Source organism: Phaseolus vulgaris, chromosome 11 (assembly GCF_051622355.1).
Source record: "Phaseolus vulgaris cultivar YP4 chromosome 11, ASM5162235v1, whole genome shotgun sequence".
In the NCBI taxonomy this organism is placed as follows: domain Eukaryota; kingdom Viridiplantae; phylum Streptophyta; class Magnoliopsida; order Fabales; family Fabaceae; genus Phaseolus; species Phaseolus vulgaris.
The window spans coordinates 22,049,405-22,066,554 of NC_143508.1; the positions used below are offsets into that span (position 1 = coordinate 22,049,405).

Consider the following 17,150-nt stretch of genomic DNA (forward strand, 5'->3'; position numbering starts at 1 on the left):
TTGACTGAGACGTGTAGTTACTGCTACAAGGTCATGCCTTTTGGGCTGAAGAATGCGAGCGCCACCTACCAGAGGTTAATGAATATGATTCTTGCACCTATGCTAGGAAGGAACGTGCAAGCCTACGTCGACGACATGGTGGTGACCTCTCAGGAAAGAGGGCGACACACAGCTGATCTAGAAGAGCTGTTCACCACGATAGCTAAGTACCACCTCAAGCTGAACCTAGAGAAATACGTCTTTGGGGTGGAGGCGGGAAAGTTTTTGGGATTCATGCTCACTATGCGGGGAATAGAGGCGAACCCCGATAAGTGTGTGGCAATCATCGCCATGCAGAGCCCAGCCTCAGTAAAGGAAGTGCAGCAGTTGACGGAGCGCCAAAATAGTCTTGGAGGGGCCCAATGGGTTGTTGATTGAGCAAGCCCTAGGTTCGCCTTCAAGACAAGCAACAACCAACCAAAGTACGAGGCCTTGATCGCAGGAATGCTTTTGGCCAAAGAGATGGGAGCGCGAAGCCTTTTGGCGAAGAGTGACTCGCTGTTGGTTAAAGGACATGTGACGGGGGAATATCAAGTGAAAGACTTGCAGATGGCTGTGTATTTAAGGTAAGTTCAAGTGCTAAAGGGGGCTTTCGCGGCGTTTGAGTTGGTGCACGTCTTGAGAGAGCAAAATGTCCGTGCTGACCTGCTCGCCAAGCTGGCCAGCTCAGGCAAGGGGGGAAAGCAGAGGACGGTCATCCAAGAAACCCTCAAGGCGCCGCGAAAGTATGTAGCAGATAACAGAGTGGACGTCCTCCAGGTCAATGCGTCCAAGGGAAGGCCAGAGAGGCATCGATCTTTGACTCAGGAGACGGCGAGAGCTTCTAGTGTAAGTGTTTATACGGCCTCACCCTCAAAATGGGACTTCATGCAGGTGTGTGCCCTGGAAGAAGGAGACACGTGGATGACTCCCTACAGACGCTACCTCGCAGATGGGATCCTCCCAGCGGAGCCAGAAGAGGGCAAGAAGGTGAAAAGAAATGCCGCAAGGTATACCCTGGTGGACGGGACGTTGTTCAAGCATGGGTTTACACACCCAATCTTGACGTGCGTAAGTGGAGATGAATGCACTAGGATAATGGCTGAACTCCATGAAGAAATTTGTGGAAGCCACGTAGGGGGGAGATCGTTAGCATACAAGGTGGTACGTGCAGGTTTTTATTGGCCAACTGTGAGGCGAGATTGCGTAGGGTACGCCCAGCGATGCAAGCAGTGCCAAAAGCACGCTGACTGGCACAAGGCGTCCCCAGAAGAGCTGAGGTCAATTTATAGCCCGTGGCCTTTCCACACACGGGGAATTGACATTCTGGGGCCTTTCCCACTGGCGATAAGGCAGATGAAGTACTTGATCGTAGCCATCGAGTACTTCACGAAGTGGATAGAGGCAGAACCAGTCGCACAGATTACTGCACATAAGGTACAACACTTTGTTTGGAAAAACATTGTGTGCCGGTTCGGGGTGCCGAGGCGTCTGGTCTCGGATAATGGTACTCAGTTCGCGAGCCAACAACTGGGGAAGTTATGTGTAGAGTTGGGCATCAAACAGGTGTTCGCATCAGTCGAGCACCCCCAGACGAACGGATAGGTGGAATCCGCAAATAGAATCCTGTTGAGAGGATTGAAGAGGAGGCTTGAGAAAGCCAAAGGACTCTGGGCAGAGGAGGTACCAAGGATAGTGTGGTCTTATCACACCGCGCCCCAGACCTCCACCATGGAGACGCCTTTCAGCCTCGTGTACGGGTCGGACGCGATGATCCCGGTGGAGATCCACGAGAGCTCACCACGTTTCCAGAACTTTGTGGCAGAAGAGTCCAACGAGGAAAGGAGGGTGAATTTGGACCTGCTGGATGAGGCCAGGGAGGAGGCGAGAATAAAGGCTGAGGCAGTGAAGAGAAGGGTGGAGCGCCAGTACAGCTCCAAGGTGAGGCCTCGCCAGTACCAGGTGGCGGATCACGTCATGCGCAAGGCTCATCCGTATGAGTTGGAGAACAAGTTGTCGCCCAAATGGACCGAGCCCTTTAGAGTGACCGAGGCTAAAGGGAACGGGTCTTACAGTCTCGAAACTCTGGAGGGAGGCCCCATTCCACGCACCTAGAACGCAACCAAGTTAAAGTTTTACTTTAGTTAAAGAACATTATGTAGTACACAGTTTTAAAGGGGGCACTCTTTTTCCCTTTCGAGGGTTTTTTAATGAGGTCACCCAAGTAAAAGACTGAGTTCAAGATTACATTGTCTCAATTTCCTTTTTTCTCAATGTAAAGAAACGTTAAAAGAAAAGGGCGTGGTTCATTAAGAAACGAACTCGTCACTTTGGACGCGAAGACACCCCAGAGGAAGTGGCGGGAACACACTCTTCGGGCGTGGGCGTCAATGGTGAAAGGCATGCATAGAATAGTTAAAATCTGAGCATTTAGTCCTTTCGCAGGGGTTAATGGATTCCTTCGGGACGCCCCTTCCCCGGGTAAGAACGGCTAGCCCCGGTGTCTGATGCCTACACACCTCGCAAGGAAATGGCGGGGGGCGTTTCCTTCGAGTATGGGCATCAAGCAGTGAGGAAGTTTGGAGCAGTGGAGAGCCAGGTGACTTGGTGCAGATACACACCATGTAGGAGAAGCGCCATCCTTCGGGAAACCTTCTCCTTGGGCGTAATCACCAAAGTCCCTGGTCATCTTGGTGTTTAGACACACTGGGGACGATACGACACTGCTTTCAGCGTGCCTCTCCTCGGGTGTGGGCACCAAGAACACTGATCGCCTTGGTGTTTTTAGACACTCCGAGGACGAAACGGCGCTGCTTTCGGGCAGGCCTCTCCTCGGGCGTGGGCACCAAGAGCACAGAGATAATAGTTAGTTGCCTTGGTGTTTAGACACCCTGAGGACGATACGACACTGCTTTTAGCAAGCTTCTCCTCGGCCGTGGGCACCAAAGCGCAACTTTGTCCCAAGTGTTTAGACACGCTGAGGACGAAACGACCTTGCGTTCAGCAGGTCTCTCCTCGAGTGTGGACACCCAGTGCAGGTAAGCAGGCTTCGGCCAAGATAAGTCCTCCTTCGCCCACGAGCGATGATGAGGCCAGAAGAGTTAAGTCCTCCCTCGCCCTCGAGCGACGTTGAGGCCAGGGAAGAGGGGAGCCCTTTTCATCTTATGTGATGATAAGGCAGTCAACACCTTCGGTGGTAGGCGTTTCGAGGCCATGAAGGATAAGCGAAGATCAAGCCAAAAGTTCATTACGAGTTAAAGAAGCAGAAGGAATTCGAAGAACAAGAGGAAAATATAGATCAAGGCAAGGAGAGTCAATGGTAAATGTGAAGGTAAAACACAAGTACGGTTATCAAAAGCAGTAAGAGAAGAGAAGAGTACACAAGAGTATGAAGTTAAAATGATCAACTATATTCAAATATGGCAATACACAGAAACAAGTGTTTACAAAGTTACAAATTACAGAAAGAAGGCTAATCCTGGGGAGTTTCTACAGGAACAATTTTGCCTTCTACAACTTCGTTGAGGGGGTTGCAGCCAAAGACGTCGATCCCCGGGTTCGCTCAAGCCGCTTGGGCAAGGGCCTCAGCAAACCCATCGGCAAAAGCACCCGCGACGTCATTGACCAACTCTTGCTCCGCCTTCTTGAAGTGCTCAGCTTGGGAGGCTAGCTCTTGATCTTTGGCCGCCAAAGCTTTGACCGACTCCGCCCGCAGCTTCACAAATTCAGCCTCCAACAGGTCGAAGGCCTTAGTCTTAGCCTCAAGCGCTGCCTCCGTCGCGCCCAGCTTTACCTCGCGGTCAACGCATTGATCCTCGAGCTTCTTCGTCTTGGCCTCAGAGGTTTTGGCGGCATCTTTCAGATCAGCAATTTCCACACGAAGAGGAACAACCTGCCCCAGAAGTTCGGTGTAGGTTTGTCCAGCTTCATGCAGTTTCTTGTTGGCGGTGTCTTTTGCTTTCCGAGCCTCCTTCAAGGGGTCCTTGTAGGCTTCCTCTTGGCGGGCCAAGTGACGCTCCGAAGATTTCTTTTCTTCCTTCAGGGAGGCACACTCTTTTTCAAGAGCCTGAAGGGCAGAAAGCTCACTGGCCTTGGCTCTGGCTTGATCACACCCAGAAGAATTTGCCCCTCCATCCCTTGTAGGATTGCTGGAACAAAGATAGGAGGACCCTTCGGGCGATGCCGCTGAAGCTCACCCAGAGGCTCTTCCCTTGCTTCTTGACCTCGAAGAAGTGTAGGAAGATGTCTACGGAAGGGGGTTGGCCGAAGTACCCACATAGAATCCCAAATGCCCTGATGAAGGCCCAGCTATTGGGGTGTGTTGAACCAAGTGGTGTTCAATGTTTTGAAGAATCCAAATCCTTTGGAGGATGTTGAAGCATCTGCTTTGCTGTGTGTTGCTGTGTGTTGCTGTGCTGGTTTAAGCTTTGTTCTGGGGTAGTTTAATGTTGTAATCCACCCTTAGATTAAATCTCAAGCAATTAGCATCTCAATCTTTATCAAAGTAAAATGTTTTTCAAACTAAGTTAAAACAACCGATTGTTTTGTCGAAACAACCGATTGTTTACACTTAGGTGTTTTGAGAAAGTTTGAAAACTGTTTTTGAATGGTGAAATCTGTTAAGTAACAAAACAACTGATTGATTCGAGGAAACAATCAATTGTTTGTTTTGAAACCATAACAGAAAAACTGTTTTCTTTGATTGAGCTTTAAATGCTTTTAACTGAATACGCTCCAGTCATTAAATGCTTTGACCAATCTATTTTAAATGCAATTAAGAGTTTGTTAAGATTTGATAACAAACTATATTCTTGAATATATTCTGAAAAACTGTTTTTAAGGTTTAAGAATCTTGAGACAAAGTTTAAGAATAACAAAATAAGAGTTTTTCAAAGAGTTCTGAGATTGCTTAAGAGTTGAGAGATTGATCAAGGTGCTGGAATAGGATTCTACTTGTATTGATTTCAGATATTCATCTGTAACAAGTGTAATCTTTGTAAATTGCTGAACAATTCATTTGTGCATTTTGCTGAGATTGGCTGTGTGTTCTTGAGGTGTTCAAGATCAGCAATCTTAGTATTGGCTAAGGAGAGTGTGTTTATTCTGTTGGTTGTGGTGTAAGTGATCAAGTGGTGATTGCTTAGTGGATATCCTCAGGGTTTCTGTGAAGACTGGATGTAGCTCTAGTTTGGAGTGAACCAGTATAAACAACTGTGTACAATCTTTCTATCCCTAACTCTTTAATTTCAGTTTGTTTGTTGTTTGCTGGTATAAACAACCGATTGTTTCGAAGAAACAACCGATTGTTTTTTCTAGTATTACAGTTTTTGCTTGCTGTTTTGGCTAACTGAATTGCTGAATCAATTGGTTTCTGAAATAAATTCATTCTAGCTTTGAAAAGTTTGTGAAAACCCCTTTAAACAATTCACCCCGCCCTCTAGTTTAAAGCCAGCTTTTCTAACAGGGTGTAGCTGGGCAAGGGCGACATTGATCTCGGTTAAGAGCTCCCTCTCGAAACCAGAGAAGGGCAAACACAGGCCTATGCGTTTGAACACAGTTTGGGAGAGAAAGAAGAAGGCCTCCCCATTGTTTGATCGCTCGTTTGCGCAAACGGGCTCCCCAGGTGTGCAAGGTCCCACATCTATATAGATATCGTGCCTCTTGGCAAAGGAACTGCCTTGGTAAGCGCCTAGTTCGCCCACGTGGTCCCTCCAATCTTTTAGGGAGGTTAGGCTTGAGCACTCATCGAGCAACTCATCAGGGGCCCAAGGGTATAGGGCTTTGTAGTTGACCCTGGGAGGTGGAGGGTTGGCAGTCGTTTTAGTACGCGCCATGAAGGAAACTGAAGAATGAAGAAGAACAAAGGTTTAGCAAAAGAGGGTTATGACGCAAAGGGGGAGAAACCCCAGAAAAACCCTACCCACGCGAGAAGTTCAGAGAGGGGGGGGGGGGGGGACGGAGAAATGAGAAGGAAGAGCGCGAATGCGAGAAAAATAAACAGGCCCAGACAGTTATATCAGTACAAACAATCAAGAGAAAGAGCCATCGAAGAGGAAAAACCATACCTTTGAATGATCGGATTGACGAAGGCTTGGAGTGTGAAGAGAGATTGTAGAGAAGGCTTCGAGAAGAAGGTGAACAGTGTAAGGGAATGGGAAAAGTGATGAAATAGTAACTGAAGCGTGCAATTTTTGAAAGATATAACGTAAACTTGAGGAGCGCAAGAGACGAAGTGGTGGTCGTGCGATTGGGCCACGTGTCAAGAGATTAAAGCGTGACTTAAAGTGTCACGTCACCAGCGCAGAGAGTGTCATGTCAACCAGCGCAGACAATGTCACGTCATCAGAACGCCACGTGGATGGTAGGGCGAGGCCTTAGTCTTTTCGCTGAAAACAGTTATCAGCTCAAGACTGGGGGGGCTTGTGTATCGACCCGTCCTCGAGCGTTGACCAAAGTCAAACATGCGATGGGACCCACCGAGGGGTTCCAAGGAGGAAAGTCAATATGTTGACCACTTTGGGCGATGCCAGGGGTGGGCGTTGCCAGGTGTTGGCGTCGCCAGGTGTGGGCGTCGCCAGGTGTGGGTGTCGTCAGGTTTAAGCATCTCCCACCCTAAAGGCGACTCGTTGTCCTAAGAGTGTGCTTTGGCCCTGATGGTGCCACCCCCCGATACCCACGGGTAGGGAAGACCGTGGAGGGGGACGACACGATAAGAGGCCACGGTAAGGGCGAGGAGGCCTCGGGCCCCGGTACCTCAAATTAGTAATAAATAGAAGAGAAAGGTGGCTTCAAGGCCATATTCCCAGTACCAGTAGGGAGTAACCTGACTCGTGAAGTACTAATGCATGGGGTGTAGGACGTGGCTACCCGCGCCACCTTTGGAGAATCCCTGGGACAGATATGACTCGGGAGAGGGCCACGCCCCAGGGGTAATCCACGTGCATGGTACGAGAGGAAGGTAGATACACTCCCAAGGCGAGTAACTAGAGGCTGGGGCGCATGAGTTGGCACCCAGATAGTCACCCCTTGCGCCAGATGCACTTCGAAGAAGGAAGACTTACGCGCTGGGATTGCCCTAAGTTGGGTTACAGCGTCGTAAGGCCTTCCACGTGGAATTACGCTCAAGTCATAGGTGACACGTGGCAATAGCACTGAAATCCAAGGTATATAAGCCTTTCTGGAAACTTAGTAAGGTACGTTTTTTGCACATTCTAATCATTTGCATGCTTACACGCTGTACGCACGAGTGATTGGAGCACCAGAGAGAAGTTTGTTAGAATACAGTTACGCGCCTTCAGAACATCACAGTTACAGTGTTCCGATACGGAGGTGCATGGTGTTTTCTGCCTATTGACTTGATCGTCGGAGTGCAAACGGCCGCGAGGGCGCCCTTTGTTCTCTCTGTTTCAGGTATTGACGGCGGTGTAGGGTGAAGATCTGGAACCAAGACGAAGGTGTCCTTGATACGCGAGTCACAGCTACGCACGAAGCACATTCTGGTCAACCGGCAGGAACAACTTGCATGAGCGGCTTCAAATTGTTTCAAAAGGATGTGAAGAGTGTCTTCCTTTATGGAGTTATCAATGAGGAGGTCTTTGTCTCACAACCACCTAGGTTTGAAGATCATCAACATCCCAAGCATGTATACAAGCTGAAAAAGGCCTTGTATGGTCTCAAGCAAGCTCCAAAGCCGTGGTATGATAGGTTAAGTAATTTCCTCTTGTCTCATGACTATAAAAGAGGGAAGGTTGACAAAACTCTCTTTATTATAAAGTCAAATTATGCCATTATTTTGTCCAAATATATGTTGATGACATTATTTTTGGTGCTACTAATGATAGATTGTGTAAAGAATTTGTGGCAGCTATGCAGGGAAAATTTGAAATGTCAATGATGGGAGAGTTGTCCTTCTTCTTGGGAGGGCAGGTCAAGCAATCTAACGATGGCATCTTTCTAAGTCAATCCAAGTATTGCAAGGAGATCCTAAAAAAGTTTGAAATGGATAAGTGTAAAGAGGCAACTACACCAATGTCCACAAGCTGCTACATGGATGCTAATGCAACTATAACAAAAGTGGATCAAACCAAATACAGGGGTTTGATTGCCTCTTTGCTCTATCTTATAGCCAACAAACCAGATACTATGTTTGCAGTGTGCCTCTGTGCTAGATTCCAGTCCAATCCGAAAGAATCACACCTTAAAGCTGCCAAAAGAATTCTAAAGTATCTAAAGGGCACATCCATTGTTGGGTTATGGTATCCCTCTCACTCTCCTATACATTTAGTTGGATACTCTGATTCTGATTTTGCAGGATGCAAACTGAACAGAAAAAGCACAAGTGGAACTTGTCATCTTCTTGGCTCAAGCCTTATATCTTGGCATAGAAAGAAGCAAGCCTGTGTGACACTCTCAACTGTTGAAGTAGAATACATCGCTGCAAGAAGCTACTGTGCTCATATTTTGTGGATCAAACAACAGCTTGAAGACTTTGGGTTGAAAGTTAGCAAAGTACCTCTATTTTGTGACAACACAAGTGCCATTAATCTCACAAAAAATCAGGTTCAACACTCTAGGACAAAGCATATTGAGATCCGAAACCATTGCATAAGGGATCATGTGAGCAATGGAGATTGTGAGGTGAAGTTCATTGCAACTGAAAGGCAACTAGCAGACTTTTTCACCAAACCTTTGCAAAAGGACAGGTTCTTCTCTTTAAGAAATGAGCAAGGAATTCTTGACTCACAAACTCTATCTTAATGTTGTGTGTTATCCCTCCTTTGAATATATTTGTGAAGACAAATAGGGGGAGAAGTTTATGGTTTGTAATGTGCTTATATTCTGCTGTAAAAGTTGGTCGATATGCTGCTTTATTATGATTTGAATATTGCTGCATAAACACTTTTTTGCACCTTGCTTTCACTAGTTTTCACACTGATTTTGCTGATTTTCCTTATGGGAATCACTAAGTGAAAATTGGTTTTGTGGTGCTAATAAAATTTGGAAATGATTACTATACCGACCAGTCCTCGGGCGTTTTTGACCACTAGTGGTGAAGGGGCCACGTAAGCTGGGTCCCACGAGCAGCGTGGGTCAGTGTCTCGCGAGGCACGTGAGCCAAGGCACCGGAGAGTGGTCAGACATTGGTCACCGGGATGTATCGATGTGTCATTAGGCAGTGTAGAGAGGTCGGACATCGGTTACTCGAACAACAGAGCTGGGCCACGAGAGGTGGATCCCAGACTACACACCAGTTATCAGTTAGGGAGAAGAAGCCTAGGTCACGAGAGTCCATACGTGTGGTGTGGATGATGCATTCAGGCGTAACACAAGTATAGAGCCACTGGAAAAGATACGACCTGTGAGGGTCACGGTCCAGGGGTGAGCTGTATGCGTGGCACGTGAACAACTAGGACGCTCCCAAGACGGGTGACCCCGGAGATTGGGTGCACGAGGAGGCATCCATGTTTATGCTTGTGTTGGCAGAGGTTGGCACGTTGATGACCACGTATGTATGCCTTTAATCGTGCCTACGTTAAATTCCCTTGTGAAATATTTATCATGAATTTTTACTATGTCATTTTGCTAGCTATATTTCAAAATACTTCTTCTGAAGTAGTTAAGGACAATGACGGAAATACAACAATATTGGGAACACCAACAGAATCAGCATTATTGAAATTTGGCTTGCTTTCAGTTGACGATTTTGATGCGCAACATGGAACATATAAGATACTTAAGGTTGAGACTTTCAATTCAGTCCGGAAGAAGATGTCTGTGCTAGTAGGTCTTCCTGATGGAGGTGTCCAAGCTTTTTGCAAAGGTGCTTCAGAAATAGTGTTAAAATTGTGTACCAAAGTTATTGATCCTAATGGAACAATTGCTGATTTTTCTGATGAGCAGGCAAAGAATGTCTGACATTATAAATGGCTTTGCCTCTGAAGCTTTGAGAACTCTTTGTTTAGCTATCAAAGATGTAAATGAATCCCTAGGGGAAACCAGCATCCCTGAAGATGGTTATACTCTGATAGCCATTGTGGGAATCAAGGATCCTGTGCACCTGGGGTTAAGGAAGCTGTTCAAACTTCCTTAGCTGCTGGAATAACTGTCTGCATGGTTACCGGTGATAACATAAATACAGCGAAAAACTATAGCTAAAGAATGTGGCATACTTACGGAGGGTGGTGTAGCTATAGAAGGATCCCAATTTCATGACTTGTCTTCGGACCAGGGAGTGCAAGTTGGCATGCGAGAATGGGATCTTCTTGTACAAAAAGTGGTTGCATGGTCCTCAAGGTGATATAGGATTAATTATTATTGTTACAAATGTGAGGACTGCAACGTGGATTGGAACCCAAAATTGCTTCAGTCCAGGATCAAACCCGAATATCAATCAATCTGACCAAAACAAAGGAACTTCTTCATCTGTACCATTCTTGGGTAAAACAATAAAGTGTTAACAACAAAATTCAGAAGACATCAATAAAGGTGTGTGGCACTTAACATCCGAATTATTGATGGAAAAGAAAAAACAAGGGTTTATGCGTTAGCCATGGAGCAAAGTTTTATCCCTAACATCAATTTTGCAGAGAAACAATTACATTGCTAATCTTGGGAGATAATGAAGCCCTAAATGAAGATGGAGAAGTAACTGTTATTGAAGTGGGATATAGATAATGTGGAAAAACCAGCTTCCAACTTTCAGCTTGGAGCAAGACTGACTTTTTCAGCAAGTAGTAATGATAGGAACTAATCATCAAGACAATTATGGCAGTTATGTGTGGAAAATAACTGTCATTAGTTATGTATAAAGAGTATATACATATATCTGATAGTAGGTTGTTTAAATAAGCATGAAGTTATTCATTTTATGGACAGAGAATACTCAGTAGGTTAGGTTGTTTACTCTAACTGTCAATGATACTTTGGTTAATTTTGGCTTATCTTTAGTAATTTAAACGTATCCTCTTGGTTGGTCAAGGGTTTAAATTTGAAAACAGTCTCTTTGCATATGCATAAAACGACCCTCCCCTACACTTTGCATCATAAGGAGTCTTCTGACACCCGAGAGTGTTAGTTAAAATCTAAAGAGCAATATTTTTGCAGGCTTACATGTGGATGACGCAGAAGTCTCCTAAAATATTTGCTTGGGAAAAGGATTTTCTGGCGGAGAAGTGTTCTTCCAGGGTGTTCGATGTGAAGAACATGTTTACTACCTTGTTAATGTCATGGGAAATTATATTTATGCTGAACAATTTTACGTGTTATATCTATTTATTCTAAAGTTTTAATTAGTCATCTGATTCTTATAGCTAAAAAAACTTTTCCTTTTAAATTCCTAAAGATACCATTTTTAATCCTTTCTTAGTCTCTGCATATACCATTTTTAATCTTATTACTCCTTACACCGAAGATTTAAAGGGACTCAAAATGGTATGTGTAAGGCTAAATAAAGATTTTTCAAGTATAGGGACAAGGACCTTAAGGAAAAGTTTTTGTAATTATAGGGACAAACAAGTAATTAAAACTATTTTCAAAATCCCTGTCCTGTTTATTGCCTGTTTGCTGTTATCAAAAATTACATAATGTTTTTTTTTAAATTATCCTTTTACAGGTTGCCAAAGAAAATGCCGATGTCCTTATATTAGACAATAACTTCAGCACTATTGTCAATGTGGCCAGATGGGGACGGGCCATATACATAAACATTCAAAAATTTATGTAGTTTCAGTTAACAGTCAGTATTGTTGCTCTGATTATTAACTTTGTTTCTGCATGTATCACAGGTTTGTCATAAATTTTTGTTTCCACTGGTGTTCTTAAATCTGTTTCAATGAACAGAAGATTAAATTTTTTCCCCTCACAGCTCTTCAGTTGCTTTGGGTAAACTTGATTATGGACACTTTGGGGGCATTGGCTTTGGGCACTGAACCTCCCACTGATGGACTTATGCTAAGACCCCCTGTTGGAAGGACGATAGATTTTATTACCAAATCCATGTGAAGGAATATTTTTGGACAAAGTATATATCAACTAATTTTCCTTGCGGTTCTCACTTTTGACGGGAAGAGACTACTGAGAATTAATGGTTCAGATTCAACTATAGTGCTCAACACTTTGATATTCAATTCTTTTGTATTTTGACAGGTAAACTATTGATGTACCCTCACTAACACCAATTGTGATGATTGTAATTGACAAATATATGACTAATCCTTTTGAAGATGAAAAGTGGAAGAAAAACTATTTTTAAACGAGTTAGTAAAGTTTTATAGAATCAGTGTAGAAAAATTAACAAACATATGAAATAAATACTCAATTTGATTGCTAAAAGATTTTAACAATGACAATAGTTCATGAATTAAAATTTTATACAAACTTGTTCTTAGTTAATATATTTTCTTGTATTTAATTTTTTTTAGACAGTGACACTTTTAACTATCGTAAAGAATTCTGTTAAAAGTCCTAATAAAATAATAACTTAGATTTTTTTTATTAGCATATGACTTAGATGGTGTAATATTACAATACTAATTTTCATAAACAAATTATTCAGGGAAATGTTACCCAGTCTCAATCATTCACGAATTAAATTAGGTATTTATATGATTAAACTTTATCGAGTACATACAGATAATTAAACGAAAATTTTATTATAAATAATACATGATTTGATACTATAAAAATCATTTAATTCAATTACTGCTAAGGTAGTTCACTTTCTTAACAAATTTAAATTTTTTTTTTTATTTCCTTAAATTTGTTGAACTCACTTCCTAAAATTGTTTTTTTAAACTCTTATGTTTGTTGTAAATTTCTATTTTGTTTATGTCTCTCAATATGTTTGCATGGTTCTTTAAACACTGAAATTAGGTTTTTTTTAAAACCAAAGCAATAATAAATTTATTACAAATGAAAAAGTTACAAAGATTTATTAGAGATATAAAAAATTGAACATTTAAGAGGGAAAAAACATTTTAATAAAAAAACTTAAAATTCACGTGGTTATCTTGTGATCATTGCATAAAAAAAACTAAGACTTTGACCATTAAACATTTACTAGACCCATAAGTTTTCTATTGTATTATATTTTCTACCTTATGATTAATATGAATTAACGAATGTCTGCCCTTTTATATGACTTTGGAGGCTCATTCGAGATTCCAAGACCTTCCACATGTAGCTAGGAAGAATATACAATTAATTGCACCTAATGTAAGTTATTTGTCCCACCACTATTTAATTATGATATAAAATATCTTATATTTGTGTTTTAATTTGTCATGTTCACATCCATCAGGAAGCTATAAGTGTTAATATTATGTAATGAAGTACATGCACACAATCATATCTGCAAACATTATTGACTCATGGAAAGAGGTAATAAAAAATTTACTCAAGTACCTTAATTATTTAATTGTGAATTTCACTTTTATTGATTAAGTCAATTTTTTTTTGTAGTTATTCAACAATCCATCTCCATAAAAGGATACAAATATAGAAGACATTAGAATGCATTGGGCTTCATTCTTTTTAAGTGTATTTAATAAGATGTAAATTTCGTTAGTTTATTAATCAGTGAATGAGTTTGTTTGTAAATTATATACAATTTGTTTGGATAACATTGATGTGCAGGTGATTGTTATCAATGAATAGAGTAAAATTGATCAATGATTAAGTTTGTATTGAAATTGTATGTAATTGTCTGAAAACATTGATAAGCAAGTGATTGTTATTAATGAATGGGGAAAATTTAATCAATGAAATGATTTCTATGTGAATTTTATGCAATTATCTGGATAAATTGATCAATGAATGAACTTGTGTGAAATTTATATGCAGATTATTATTATTAATGAATGCTGGAAAATTGATAAAACAATTGTTTGACAAAAAAAAGCAAACTTACTAAGATGAATATTGCAATAGATGACATACAAAGTCTTATTTACTATGACAGTTGTAGTAATATTTGTCATAGAAAACCACTTATTATGACGGTTCTGATGAGAACCATCATAGTAAGTTGTATTTTCTATGATGGTTGTAGAAATACAAGTCATAGAAAGTTTTGTTTGAATATATTATGACAGGTATTTTGTACATTTTATGACGGTTAATAGATAACATTCATAGAAAGTCAACTTACTATGTCAGTTTTTCAACCGACATAGAAAGTGCAGAGTTTTTATAACTCTCAATTCTATAGTCGCCATCAAAATCGTCATAAAAAGTCTTGTACAACCGTCATAAAAAGTCTTGTAGAATCTTCATAAAAAGTCATGTAGACCGTCATAAAAGGTTTTATTTGCACTATTGAATCCTAAACTGAAATTAAAAACAGAATTGAACACTTAAAAACCACAATAGAATTAAGTAGAAAATGAACTTGTGAGACTAACAACAAGTATGAACTCAAATCTGAAAAATAAAAATGCACCAAAGCTCAAATTCATAATAAAAATTGTACTCAAATTAAAATCAAGCAACCAAAAATCAACAATGAACAGTACTACATAGAAGGGACAACAAATTGGATAAAAATGACTCAAATATAAATTGTTTGCACCGATTAAAATCACAAGACTCAAATAAAACCAAATTCAGAACAACACACTCAATCGAAACCTATAAAATGTAAAAATGAATGTTAAAAAACAATTGAACAATTTAAACCGAACAAAATTTTAAAAATAGCAATACAAACTAAAATTAAAACTAAAACAGCAAGACAAGTCAAAATTATGATGAACAACACACAAAAATGAAGAACACACAAAAATAAAATGAAAAGAAACACTTATTTGTTAGAATGTATGCCTTTAAACTAGAGGGGGGTGAATGGTTTAAAGAGGGTTTACGCAAACTTTTAAGTCAAGAATGAAATTACTTCGAGAATAACTTGATTAAGAAATCAGTTTGCCAAAACACAAAGCAAATAAGCACAGCACCAGCAAAACAATCAGTTGTTTCGCAGAAACAATCGGTTATTTATACCAGTTCACAAATATAAAACTGAAATTAAAGAGTTAAAGGATAGAGAGAATGCACACAGAGGTTTATACTGGTTCACTCTTTACCCAGAGCTACATCCAGTCTTCCCAGAAACCACTGGGGAATCCACTAAGCAATCAACCCTAGATTACTTACAACACAACCAAAGAAATGAACTTAATCCCCTCAAGACACACACTTCCTTTAGTCCAACACAACACCACAAAGAATGCTAATCTTGATCCCCTCAAGAACACACAACACTTCTCAGCTATACACACAGAGTTTCTTTCAAAGTACAATGGATTACACTTGTTACAAAAAAGATCTGAAATCAAACAAGATGAAAATCCTATCTCACAATCTTTGATCAATGCAATCTCTAAGCAATTCTCAACTTTTCTCTTAAGAAAAAATTCAGTGAAAAACTCAAATATGTTTTTCTATATTAAAACAAAGTTGTTTGTTGCATAATCTTAACAAACTATTAATTGCATTTAGATTGGTCAAAGCATTAAAAACTGGAGCGTAAACAGTTAGAAAAACATTTATTGCTCAGTCAAAGCACAAATCAGTTTTCTGTTGTGGTCCCAAAACAAACAATCGGTTGTTTCCACGAATCAATCGGTTGTTTCCACGAATCAATCGGTTGTTTTGGTTTGACAGCAAGTCAAACATCAAAAATAATTTTCAACCTTTCTAAAAACACCTAAGTATAAAACAATCTGTTGTTTCGACAAAACAACAGGTTGTTTTTCACTTAGTTTGATAAACACTTTTCAATTAAAAGGTTTAAGAATGCTTATGCTTTGGATTCAATCAAGAGTGGATATATACAATTAATCTACCCCAGATCCTATCTAAAGACAGCTCAGCAACAGCAAACACATCCAGCATTTTATCAACCTTCAAAGGGTTTGGATTCTTCAAAGCTTGAACACACTTGGTTCAACATTATTGATACAAACCCAACCTACAAGAAAATGACCAAGGATACAAATGACCATCCACACTATGAGAAGTCATCTCAACATGCAAGTGAAGACCTCACCATAGGGAGAATTGGACACAGACCAGAGCATCTACTGTTCTTCCTGTTGGTCTTCTTCAAGATTAGAATATGTTGTAAATAACTTGGGCTCACTTGAGGGGTCCAAATAGTAGAATAAGTTAGGGTAGGTGTGGTTCTTGCTAGAATGCTGGTGGAGTTTTTGTTGGCCTTTAAAGTGATGTAGAAAAGAATTCCTGGTACGGTTGCTGGGTTTTTTTTGGGTCCTACCAAAACTGTTTAGTATTCTTGTCATGTTGGTGTACTTTTGCTTGCTATTCTTTGTTCTCTTTTAAGCCCTTATGCTCTTGGGATTAGGTGCCAACTAAGTGTTGTTGTTGTTCAGGTTTTTTTTTGGTGTGTTTATGTAGGTTAAGCCACATATTGATTGTTTTCTCTAAGCCTTTTGGAGAAGTAACAATGTGGTTGATGTATACGGGTTGGGATACCCCTGAAGTATTCCACTTAATTTAATTTATTTTATTGCTGATAAAAAAAAAGTTAGGGTAGGTCCATATGGCATAAATAGAAGGTGTAGTTATCAAATTGGGCCTATGAGAAGTCCTTTAGGGTGGAAAGCTTAACCTACCTTATAAAATGTGTGTAATGGTGCGTCATTGACCAAGGTCAATACCCTAGCCGCACCATATGTGCCCTTTTCCCATCATACCCTCATCCTTGTTCTCCAAGGCTCTTCCTCTTATAAATAAGGGGCCTCCCTCATTGTTTTCACAAGTTGAATTGAATAGAAGAAAAGTTACTCTGCAAAAATTTGTGTGTGATGCTAGTGAGGCTTGTTCCTCTTAGTCTTTAGTCTTATGAGTTTTTGAGAGCTCTCAAGTGGCGGCTTCCAACACTTATCTTGGAGTAATTTCATCGTTCAAGTGGCGTGCTCCATTCTCAAACTCCACTCTCATAAGCTTCCTTACTCCTTCATCTTTTCCTTCCATTGTCATTCCAATTAATTCATAAATATGTTCTTGTTTTCGTTTCCTTCTGTCTATTCGGCCATTGCTTCTATTATTGCTTTCCATGCTTAATTACGCACATATTTTTGGCATCATGTTGATCTTATCAATGTATTTTCCTTTTG

General features: G+C 40.8%; 2 pseudogenes; both read left to right on the top strand.

Moving 5' to 3' along the window:
• The first annotated feature begins 9,576 nt into the window (after positions 1-9,576).
• On the top strand, positions 9,577-10,315 carry LOC150023113 (calcium-transporting ATPase 4, plasma membrane-type pseudogene; annotated as a pseudogene).
• Positions 10,316-11,133: 818 nt separating this feature from the next.
• Positions 11,134-12,159, top strand: LOC150023114 (putative calcium-transporting ATPase 11, plasma membrane-type; annotated as a pseudogene).
• The last annotated feature ends 4,991 nt before the right edge of the window (positions 12,160-17,150 follow it).